Raw genomic sequence first — 11,316 nt, 5'->3', positions numbered from 1 at the left:
CCTCCTCACCCTCATTCTCATCCTCCCCTCTTCCTCCTCACCCTAATCCTCCCCTCCTCCTCACCCTCATTCTCATCCTCCCCTCCTCCTCATCCTCCCCTCCTCCTCATCCTCCCCTCCTCTTCTTCCTCCTCCTCCTCCTCCCCTCCTCACCCTCATCCTTCCCTCCTCCTCACCCTCATTCTCATCCTCCCCTCTTCCTCCTCACCCTAATCCTCCCCTCCTCCTCACCCTCATTCTCATCCTCCCCTTCTCCTCCTCCCCTCCTCCTCCTCCCCTCTTCCTCCTCACCCTTATCCTCCCCTCCTCATCACCCTCATTCTCATCCTCCCGTCCTCCCTCCTCACCCTCATCCTCATCACCCTCATCCTCCCCTCCTCCTCACCCTCATTCTCATCCTCCCCTCTTCCTCCTCACCCTAATCCTCCCCTCCTCCTCACCCTCATTCTCATCCTCCCCTCTTCCTCCTCACCCTAATCCTCCCCTCCTCCTCACCCTCATTCTCATCCTCCCCTCTTCCTCCTCACCCTAATCCTCCCCTCCTCCTCACCCTCATTCTCATCCTCCCCTCCTCCTCATCCTCCCCTCCTCCTCATCCTCCCCCTCCTCCTCATCCTCCCCTCCTCTTCCTCCTCCTCCTCCTCCCCTCCTCACCCTCATCCTTCCCTCCTCCTCACCATCATTCTCATCCTCCCCTCCTCCTCCTCCCCTCCTCCTCCTCACCCTCCTCCTCCCCTCCTCCTCACCCTCATTCTCATCCTCCCCTCTTCCTCCTCACCCTAATCCTCCCCTCCTCCTCACCCTCATTCTCATCCTCCCCTCCTCCTCCTCCCCTCCTCCTCCTCCCCTCTTCTTCCTCACCCTAATCCTCCCCTCCTCCTCACCCTCATTCTCATCCTCCCCTCATCCTCCCCTCCTCCTCATCCTCCCCTCCTCTTCCTCCTCCTCCTCCTCCCCTCCTCACCCTCATCCTTCCCTCCTCCTCACCATCATTCTCATCCTCCCCTCCTCCTCCTCCCCTCCTCCTCCTCACCCTCCTCCTCCCCTCTTCCTTACCCTCATTCTCATCCTCCCCTCTTCCTCCTCACCCTAATCCTCCCCTCCTCCTCACCCTCATTCTCATCCTCCCCTCTTCCTCCTCACCCTAATCCTCCCCTCCTCCTCACCCTCATTCTCATCCTCCCCTCCTCCTCATCCTCCCCTCCTCCTCATCCTCCCCTCCTCTTCCTCCTCCTCCTCCTCTTCCTCCTCTCATACTATACTCCATAGGCTCCAGGCTCAGTTCACTTCCCTTCTGTACTTCATAGTGAATGCAGCTCAGAGAACTCATTCATTATCCTTCAGCTCAGATTTACTGCTCAGTGCCAATGCTTTTGCCAGTGTTTCCCAACCAGTATGCCTCCAGCTGTTGCTAAACTACAACTCCCAGCATTCCAGGATAGCCAAAGGCTGGAGGCACCGTGGTTGGGAAACACTGACTTCTTTCCCCCTGCCATGTATATAGATCCAGTAGGTTTACATCTGCAGCAACCTCCGGCCTCCCCCACTACCGCTGCTCCTCTGTGGGCACTGGCTCCTGTGCGGACTGTGTGGGCAGGCGGGGGCATTGTCATGCAGGGTCTTTTATTGTTATTTGCAGTATCTTAATATCATGGTGGTTTATTGGGATGTTGTTTTACATGTGATGGCATCAGAGCTGCCCTGGGGATGGAGCTGTCAGTCTGGTGATTCTGCTAAATGCTTCTGGTCGACATCTGTGCTCTGTGAGCCATTTCCCTCCTCTCTCCTCTCTGTTCCTTCAGTCCCACAAGGCACCGGTCCTTTCCCATAGGGAAGTAATGAATAAGAGGCGAGGAAGCTGCACGTCAGATCTGCCTCAATTAATCCCTCATTAGCATCTTCTGGATCCAGCACTGAATGGTTAATGTGATCTGCTGTAACTCTCTGCTGCCCGGAGCCTATTAGGACCTGATGTACCCTGAGCCCTGTGCTGTGCCCTGTGCTGTACCCTGTGCTGTACCCTGTACTGTACCCTGTGCTGTGCCCAGTGCTGTACCCTGTACTGTACCCTGTGCTGTACCCTGTGCTGTACCCTGTGCTGTGCCCTGTGCTGTGCCCTGTACTGTGCCCTGTACTGTGCCCTGTGCTGTACCCTGTGCTGTGCCCTGTGCTGTACCCTGTGCTGTGCCCTGTGCTGTACCCTGTACTGTACCCTGTGCTGTGCCCTGTACTGTACCCTGTGCTGTGCCCTGTACTGTGCCCTGTGCTGTACCCTGTGCTGTGCCCTGTGCTGTACCCTGTGCTGTGCCCTGTGCTGTACCCTGTACTGTACCCTGTACTGTACCCTGTGCTGTGCCCTGTACTGTACCCTGTGCTGTGCCCTGTACTGTGCCCTGTGCTGTGCCCTGTACTGTACCCTGTCCTGTACCCTGTACTGTACCCTGTGCTGTGCCCTGTGCTGTACCCTGTGCTGTACCCTGTACTGTGCCCTGTGCTGTACCCTGTGCTGTGCCCTGTACTGTGCCCTGTGCTGTACCCTGTACTGTACCCTGTACTGTGCCCTGTGCTGTACCCTGTACTGTACCCTGTACTTCGCCCTGTACTGTGCCCTGTGCTGTACCCTGTACTGTACCCTGTACTGTGCCCTGTGCTGTACCCTGTACTGTACCCTGTGCTGTGCCCTGTGCTGTGCCCTGTACTGTGCCCTGTGCTGTACCCTGTACTGTGCCCTGTGCTGTACCCTGTGCTGTGCCCTGTGCTGTACCCTGTGCTATGCCCTGTGCTGTGCCCTGTGCTGTGCCCTGTGCTGTACCCTGTGCTGTGCCCTGTACTGTGCCCTGTGCTGTACCCTGTACTGTACCCTGTGCTGTGCCCTGTGCTGTGCCCTGTGCTGTGCCCTGTACTGTGCCCTGTGCTGTACCCTGTGCTGTACCCTGTTCTGTACCATGTGCTGTACCCTGTGCTGTGCCCTGTGCTGTACCCTGTGCTGTGCCCTGTGCTGTACCCTGTGCTGTACCCTGTACTGTACCCAGTGCTGTGCCCTGTACTGTGCCCTGTGCTGTGCCCTGTGCTGTACCCTGTGCTGTACCCTGTGCTGTACCCTGTACTGTGCCCTGTGCTGTACCATGTGCTGTGCCCTGTACTGTACCCTGTGCTGTGCCCTGTGCTGTACCCTGTGCTGTGCCCTGTGCTGTACCCTGTGCTGTACCCTGTACTGTACCCAGTGCTGTGCCCTGTGCTGTACCCTGTGCTGTGCCCTGTGCTGTACCCTGTGCTGTACCCTATGCTGTGCCCTGTGCAGTACTCTGTGCTGTACCCTGTACTGTACCCTGTGCCATGCCCAGTGCTGCACCCTGTGCTGTGCCCTGTGCTGTACCCTGTTCTGTACCCTGTGCTGTGCCATGTGCTGTACCCTGTGCTGTACCCTGAGCTGTACCCTGTGCTGTACACTGTGCTTTACCCTGTTCTGTACCCTGTGCTGTGCCATGTGCTGTACCCTGTGCTGTACCCTGTTCTGTACCCTGTGCTGTGCCATGTGCTGTACCCTGTGCTGTACCCTGAGCTGTGCCTTGTGCTGTACACTGTGCTTTACCCTGTGCTGTGCCCTGTACTGTGCCCTTTGCTGTGCCCTGTGCTGTACCCTCTGCTGTACCCTGAGCTGTGCCCTGTACTGTGCCCTTTGCTGTGCCCTGTGCTGTACCATGTGCTGTACTCAGTGCTGTACCCTGTGCTGTACCTGTGCTGTACACTGTGCTGTATACTGTGCTGTACCCTGTGCTGTACACTGTGCTGTACACTGTGCTGTACCCTGTGCTATACCCTGTGCTCTACACTGTGCTGTACTCTGTGCTGTACCCTGTGCTGTACCCCGTGCTGTACACTGTGCTGTACCCTGTACTGTACACTTTGCTGTACCCTGTGCTGTACACTTTGCTGTACCCTGTTCTATACCCTGGGCTGTACTCTGTGCTGTACCCTGTTCTATACCCTGTTCTATACCCTGTGATGTACCCTGTGCTGTACTCTGTGCTGTACTCTGTGCCCCTGTGCTGTACACTGTGCTGTACTCTGTGCTGTACACTATGCTATACTATGTGCTGTACACTGTGCTGTATACTGTGCTGTACCCTGTGCTGAACACTGTGCTGTACCCAGTGCTGTACACTGTGCTGTACCCTGTGCCCCTGTGCTGTACACAGTGCTGTACCCTGTGCCCCTGTGCTGTACACTGTGTTGTACACTGTACTGTACTCTGTGCTGTACCCTGTGCTGTACACTGTGCTGTATATTGGGCTGTACACTGTGCAGTACACAGTGCTGTATACTGTGGTGTACCCTGTGCTGTACCCTGTGCTGTATACCGTGCTGTACCCTGTTCTGTACACTGTACTGTACTCTGTGCTGTACCCTGTTCTATACACTGTGCTGTATATTGGGCTGTACACTGTGCAGTACACAGTGCTGTATACTGTGGTGTACCCTGTGCTGTACCCTGTGCTGTATACTGTGCTGTACCCTGTTCTGTACACTGTACTGTACTCTGTGCTGTACCCTGTTCTGTACACTGTGCTGTACACTGTGCTGTACCCTGTGGCCCTGTGCTTTACACTGTGTTGTACACTGTGCTGTACCCTGTGCTGTACCCTGTGCCACTGTGCTGTACACTGTACTGTACTCTGTGCTGTATCCTGTGCTGTACACTGTGCTGTATACTGTGCTGTACCCTGTGCTGTACCCTGTTCTGTACACTGTGCTGTACCCTGTGCTGTACCCTGTGCCACTGTGCTGTACACTGTACTGTACTCTGTGCTGTACCCTGTGTTGTACACTGTGCTGTATACTGTGCTGTACCCTGTGCTGTACCCTGTTCTGTACACTGTGCTGTATACTATGCTGTACCCTGTGCTGTACCCTGTTCTGTACTCTGTGCTGTACCCTGTGCTGTACACTGTGCTGTACACTGTGCTGTACCCTGTGCTGTACACTGTGCTGTATACTGTGCTGTACACTGTGCTGTACCCTGTACTGTACCCTGTGCCCCTGTGCTGTACCCTGTGCTGTACCCTGTTCTGTACTCTGTGCTGTACCCTGTGCTGTACACTGTGCTGTATACTGTGCTGTACACTGTGCTGTACCCTGTGCTGTACACTGTGCTGTATACTGTGCTGTACACTGTGCTGTACCCTGGGCTGTACCCTGTGCTGTACCCTGTGCTGTACCCTGTTCTGTACCCTGTGCTGTACCCTGTGCTGTACCCTGTTCTGTACCCTGTGCTGTACCCTGTGCTGTACACACTGCTGCCGGTGCCGGAGCTGTCATCCTTTGCTGCTCTGATGTGGAGGTTGGGTGTAGTGGCAGCAGCAGATGGTGCAGATCAGATCGATGTGATCGCTGCTGTTGCTGCTGTTGCTGCTGTTGCTGCTGCTGCTGTTGCTGCTTTTCCTGCTTCCTCCTCTGGTTCTGGGGCTCAGGGCGCTGGCTGAGGACTGTGGAGAAGCATCTGCAGCCTGGTGGAGGGTCCGTGCATCTGGGGACTATTCTGCAGGATATTCTCATCATCACTGACTTGCAGGTTCATCATCAAGAGGAATAAAGCTGCTTCCACCCATCTGAGGTTCCTTAGGGAGATATCAGCTCCAACACAAGGATCAGCCAGATGTGAGATCAGCAGAGCTCACACTCAGTCCTGGACACTACACGGTAAGCTTTATGCTTTATAGAGACCTGATTCCTTCCTATAGTCCTCATTCAATGTCTGTTTCCAGGATTTGTCATCAAAGACGATCAATAATCTTCCCTCTTGTTCTGATCCTGCTGTATCTGTGCTGACTTCTCCTTCTGCTCCCACAAGGAGGATTTCCATTGCATTTTTATTTTATTTGGTGAATTTTAAGTCATTTCCACCTAACCATTGAAGCCTATAGAGAAGCAACAGAGCAGCCAATGTCTCCTGTCCCTGAGATAACAATGCTGGTCAGCTCCACATCTGCATCCCTGCCTCAGCAGACAAGACACATTCATCTGTCACCAGACAAGTTGGGAAGACATTGCAAGCAATAATGCTACTTAGGGGGTGCAGGGGGAGTCATGGGCTTAGATGCATTGGGTTCATTCACTTAATGCTGCAGGCAGCTCCTTTTTTTTTACTAAGGAGACTAGTTGACAAGGTGGGGCACCCATGTAATGCTTAGTATGGTGTTTTTTCCATCAGGGTGCCTCCAGCTGCTGCAAAACTACAACTGCCAGCATGCCCGGACAGCCAAAGGCTGTCCGGGCATGCTGGGAGTTGTAGTTTTGCAACAGCTGGAGGCACCTTGGTTGGGAAACACTGTCTTGGTGACTTACCTCTCCAGTCCTGCTTCCCTAATCATGCACTGGTGGTCTTTATCTTTACTATATAAAGAAATGAGATGATACACACAACTAGTTGTAAAGCAAGAGGCTGCCCAAGAGATGTATAGAGCCTTTCCCCCCCAGGCACACTTCACCATTTCTAGAGGAAGACGGGAGGTGCGAAACTCCACAAAGCCAGAGGGATCTGATCCAAAAAAATTGTGTTAGTATGTCAAGAACAATTTTCAGGGCACAGTAATTGCCAGGGAGAGGATTTTTTGCCGAGCCCCACACTATAAGCCTGTGCATACAGAAGTAGCAGGCGTGCAGCAGGAGGCAAATCAGGGAACATTTGGCAGGAGCCACCAAAAGGGAGCTGTCCATGAGCTGGTGCTGAAGCGGCCAACCATGATGGCACTGTGGGCATAAAAGTGCACACAGCTACCCCACACATCCCTCATGTACCAGACAAACTCACCCCATGCTGATTATCTTTTTATACATAGCACCAGGTTCTTTTGTTGCACAGAACGTTGGTGTAATAATAATGTATCAGGACCATGGACAGCTGACACATTTACTGTTACTCCTCTCACTGCAGCTTCCATAGAATGAAGGAATAAAAGTGATGTTATTAAATCTAAATACGTGTTCATATTGTGTTTATGTGTTCCATATATATATATATATATATATATATATATATATATATATGTGTGTGTGTGTGTGTGTGTGTGTGTGTAGTCATGTATAGTGATGATACTAAGTACAGATAGAGCCATGCACAAGTAGTAGAATAAAGGGTGGCTCTACCCATGTTATACAGCTACATAGTAGATACCAACACTGCTGATATCCATAGAAAATCTTAGACTAAAGCTCAGACTAGACAGGTTTGCAGCGGATGATCTGGATTTATATCACTCTCATAGCCTGTAATCCACTTGTGCATTCAGCTGCTGCCATCCTGACTATTTTTTCCTCCCTATTCCTTATTACATAAAGCTGCTTCCCCCAATACATATGTGATATATATATATATAGAGAGAGAGAGAGAGAGAGAGAGAGAGAGAGAGAGAGAGAGAGAGAGAGAGAGATATATATATATATATATATATATATATATTAGAGCACAACTATAAGCCCCAAAAAAGCGATGGGTCTATGCAAAGTTCATCTCTGCCTAATGGTATATAGTATATACCGAGCCTGGTGGTGACGTCATGCCAAGCCCTGACTATAATCATGCAAATAGGTGTGGAATAATGTAGCTGCTGTGGACTCTGCTGAATTCCTCCTCACACTATGGCTATACTTAAATATGCATGCAATTCTCTTGCAGGAATCTATAGGTCCATTGGACAACCAATTGAACAGCCTGGAGCCTGGGAGGGGGGCGTACAAGAGAGGGTTATTCTGCAAGTACAGAGGAAGACGTGAGGAGAGGCAAGGTAGATCGCACGTAACTCTCTTGTGGTGTGTGTATGTGTGTCTAGGCACATCGGCTTCATGTCCATTACTGCTCTTCATGGCTCTCTGCTATTCTTTCAGGACTTGGACTAAGAGGACATTTTGGACTTGGTTTATGGACCTGTTTGGATTCTTCTGCTCTTCCTGTGGATTTTATTGTCCATGATCGGCGTCTGCTGCTGCTGCTGCTGCTGCTTTGTGGCTCTCTTCGGTGACGGGTATTCTTGGGTGGATAATACGGATTACGTTGTTATTGCTTAAGAATACGCGTAGTTGAGGAGAGTTTGTCCTACGAGCATGCTGCAAGGCTCCCACACCCGGGCTTGGCCAAGGTAGCGCTATTTCATCTCTTTTTCATGCATTGACAGTGGTTGCATGCCCAGAATGGTGCCAAGGCTCCACCAAGCTATGATTTCAGCAGATTTAAGGGGCAGTGTGTTGTATCCTCCCCTTTAAACTACCGCTGAATGATGCCCACTACCACCGGGTTCTCTGCTTGGCTCCTCTTACGGTTTATTGTTGACTTTACTAATGTCTTAGCTCAGTGGTCTTCAATCTGCGGCCCTCCAGCTGTTGCAAAACTACAATTCCCAGCATGCCCGGACAGCCGTTGGCTGTCCGGGCATGTTGGGAGTTGTAGTTTTGGAACAGCTGGAGGGCCACAGTTTGAAGACTGCTGTCTTTGCTCATATGACTTCTCTTCTATGTGGCTGCTAGGGTCGTTCTGTTAGGCTGAGGATGAGGAGGAATTGTGTGTTGGGTAGGATCTATACCAAGGCAACGCCTTAGCATTCTGTCCGCCCCGGTCCCTGGGGACTATAGTGGAATAAAACCATCCCTGCTCAGTGGCCTGTCTCTTTGCCTGGGGCCTAATCTCTGCTCCCCCTATATTACCCTTTGCCTTAGTGCTCGGTCATTGGGATCTTCTCTCTCTGACAAGTCTGACAAGTAGTAACTATCACCTCCGAAGTGTCACTTGTGGAGAACTCACGACTACAGGAGCGATGTAGGGACTCCCGACTACAGGGGAAAGGGGTTAATGCAGGAGAACCAGCAGCAGAACACCCGACTACAGGGAAAGGGGTTAAATGCAGGAGAACCAGCAGCAGAACACCCGACTACAGGGGAAAGGCTTAGTGAGTGCAGAGGAGAGGGTTAATGCAGGAGCACCATCCGCAGAACTGCCGACTACAGGGGAAAGGCTTAGTGAGTGCAGAGGAGAGGGTTAATGCAGGAGCACCACCCGCAGAACTGCCGACTCCAAGGAGAAGGTTAATGCTAGAATATCATCTTCACAACTCCCGACTACAAGGGAAAGGGTTAATGCAGGAGCACCACCTGCAGAACTCCCGACTACAGGGGAAAGGGTTAATACAGAAGCCCCACCTGAAGAACTCCCGACTCCAGGGGAAAGGGTTAATGCGGGAGCCCCGCCAGCTTGTCTCTGTTGTCTTAACCATAGATTGCAAATCAGTCCTCCAAAAAGCGTTTGGAAATCTATGAGAGAACATTGTAACCCATTAATGTCTCTCTGGGTGGGCCAGTAATCGCTCTGATAGGGCTGGGGGTCTCCGGCTCCTCTCTATTCTTCTCCTATAAATGGATTCTAGATTTATGACCTACAGGAATATGCAGAATATCTGTCATAAAATCATCATTTATGGTGAAGAGATAGAGCAGAGGGGATGTGATTCTTAGGAGATGTTCTGCATATAAAATCTGATCAAATCTGATAAAATCTGATAAAATATACATTATCAATGGCTGAGAATATCACATTCTGGGCAAGTGCTGGACAAGGTGCAGGAACATGTCAGCAAATTGTGTCAGCAAAACCTCAGGGCAAAAAGCTGCACACCTATAGCTATGTGCATGTGTCCAACTAGATATGTATAGTCAATTCATGTATATTATGTATATACAGTGCACATGTGTGTATTATAGATATGTATATACAGTGCACATGTGTGTATTATAGATATGTATATACAGTGCACATGTGTATTATAGATATGTATATACAGTGCATACATGTGTATTATAGATATGTATATACAGTGCATACATGTGTATTATAGATATGTATATACAGTGCATACATGTGTAAGATTTATGTATAGTGGTGTATATACATATCTATAGTACACAAATAAACAGTAATATATATATATATATATATATATATATATATATATATATATATATATATATATTACTGTACATGTGTATTATGGATATGTATATACAACACTATACATCAGTATATGTACTGTATTACCAATATTTATGTACAGTGCATGCATGTGTATTATAGATATCTGTATACCATACAAGACATGTATGGGTATAATATATATACATATATATATATATATATATATATATATATATATATATATATATATGTATATACAGTATATACCAGTGTATTATAGCTATGTTTATACCATACTAGACTTGTATGTGTTTGACAGATATCTTTATACAGTATTATTCCACTATGTATTATAGTTATGTATCTACAGCATATAACTGTGTATCATATGGATATTTATATATGGTGCATATATTCATACAGTACATATATGTGCATATTTTAATATCTAATGTCTGCAGATTCTAAGGTAATGATTTCAGTGATAAAATCCTTACTTTGCCTATTATTTCATTACCTTCTTTTGCATTTATGTAATTATTATATATTTTCAATTCATTGGACGATGTAACATTTCCACAATAGCTTTTGGATGAGAGGTAAGACGTTGGGTGGTGCACACTTGAATCTAATGCAGCACATGTTGGACGCTGCCCTTTCCACTATAGTAGGATTGGACTCTCTCCTCTTCCCTGATAATAGATTACTTTAATTACTGCCGATAACCTTTCCCGTGGCCTCTCATCTCACATCCATCAGACTCTGTTCCCTTCAGCTTCGCCCGCTCGCTGGTTTGTGGAGGATTTATTTTTTAATTTTTAATAATTATTGATTAAATCTGTACTATCCGTGCTTGTTTCATTCTACATCTTGTCTATATGTCTGTGGTTGGCAGAATAGGCCTCAGCATTAGCATCGCACGATTGTCAGCGAAAAAATCCCCCATAGCTTACAGTATCCTTGTATCAATACCAATGTGCTACATAAGAGCAGAATGTAAAGATTGTTCTATCATTACGGAATAGGATACATCATTACACCCAACAACGTATCAATGTAAATTGAAATGTCACAAAAATAAAATCCATTTTCTATGTCAACCAATGGTGATTTATTATTTATAAAATAATGTAAAGTCAAAGGCGCTGAAATAAGAGAAGAAAATAAATGCAATATCTGAAACCTGAACACATTTGAGGAACATTGGAGAAGCCATCTGCTAAGACAAAATTGCCACTTAAGGGCCTAATGCCAATGAATTATGCAATCATGTCACATTTCCATTATATATAGATGCAGCTTATAATGTTACAAATTGTTCCATTTAGATTCTGCTTCGTCTTCGGCTCCTCAGTAAA

The 11,316-nt window shown here is 48.5% G+C and overlaps 1 long non-coding RNA gene across 1 annotated transcript; it reads left to right on the top strand.

The window, feature by feature from the left end:
- Nucleotides 1–5,326: 5,326 nt before the first annotated feature.
- Nucleotides 5,327–9,940, top strand: LOC130277363 (uncharacterized). The gene is made up of 3 exons (XR_008845439.1): nt 5,327–5,700; nt 7,676–7,784; nt 7,885–9,940. It is a non-coding gene; the product is annotated as an uncharacterized LOC130277363 (long non-coding RNA).
- Nucleotides 9,941–11,316: the final 1,376 nt, after the last annotated feature.

This window comes from Hyla sarda, chromosome 6 (assembly GCF_029499605.1).
Source record: "Hyla sarda isolate aHylSar1 chromosome 6, aHylSar1.hap1, whole genome shotgun sequence".
NCBI lineage: Eukaryota > Metazoa > Chordata > Amphibia > Anura > Hylidae > Hyla > Hyla sarda.
The sequence above is the reverse complement of the archived record's forward strand: the minus strand, read 5'-3'. Positions and strand labels throughout refer to the sequence as shown.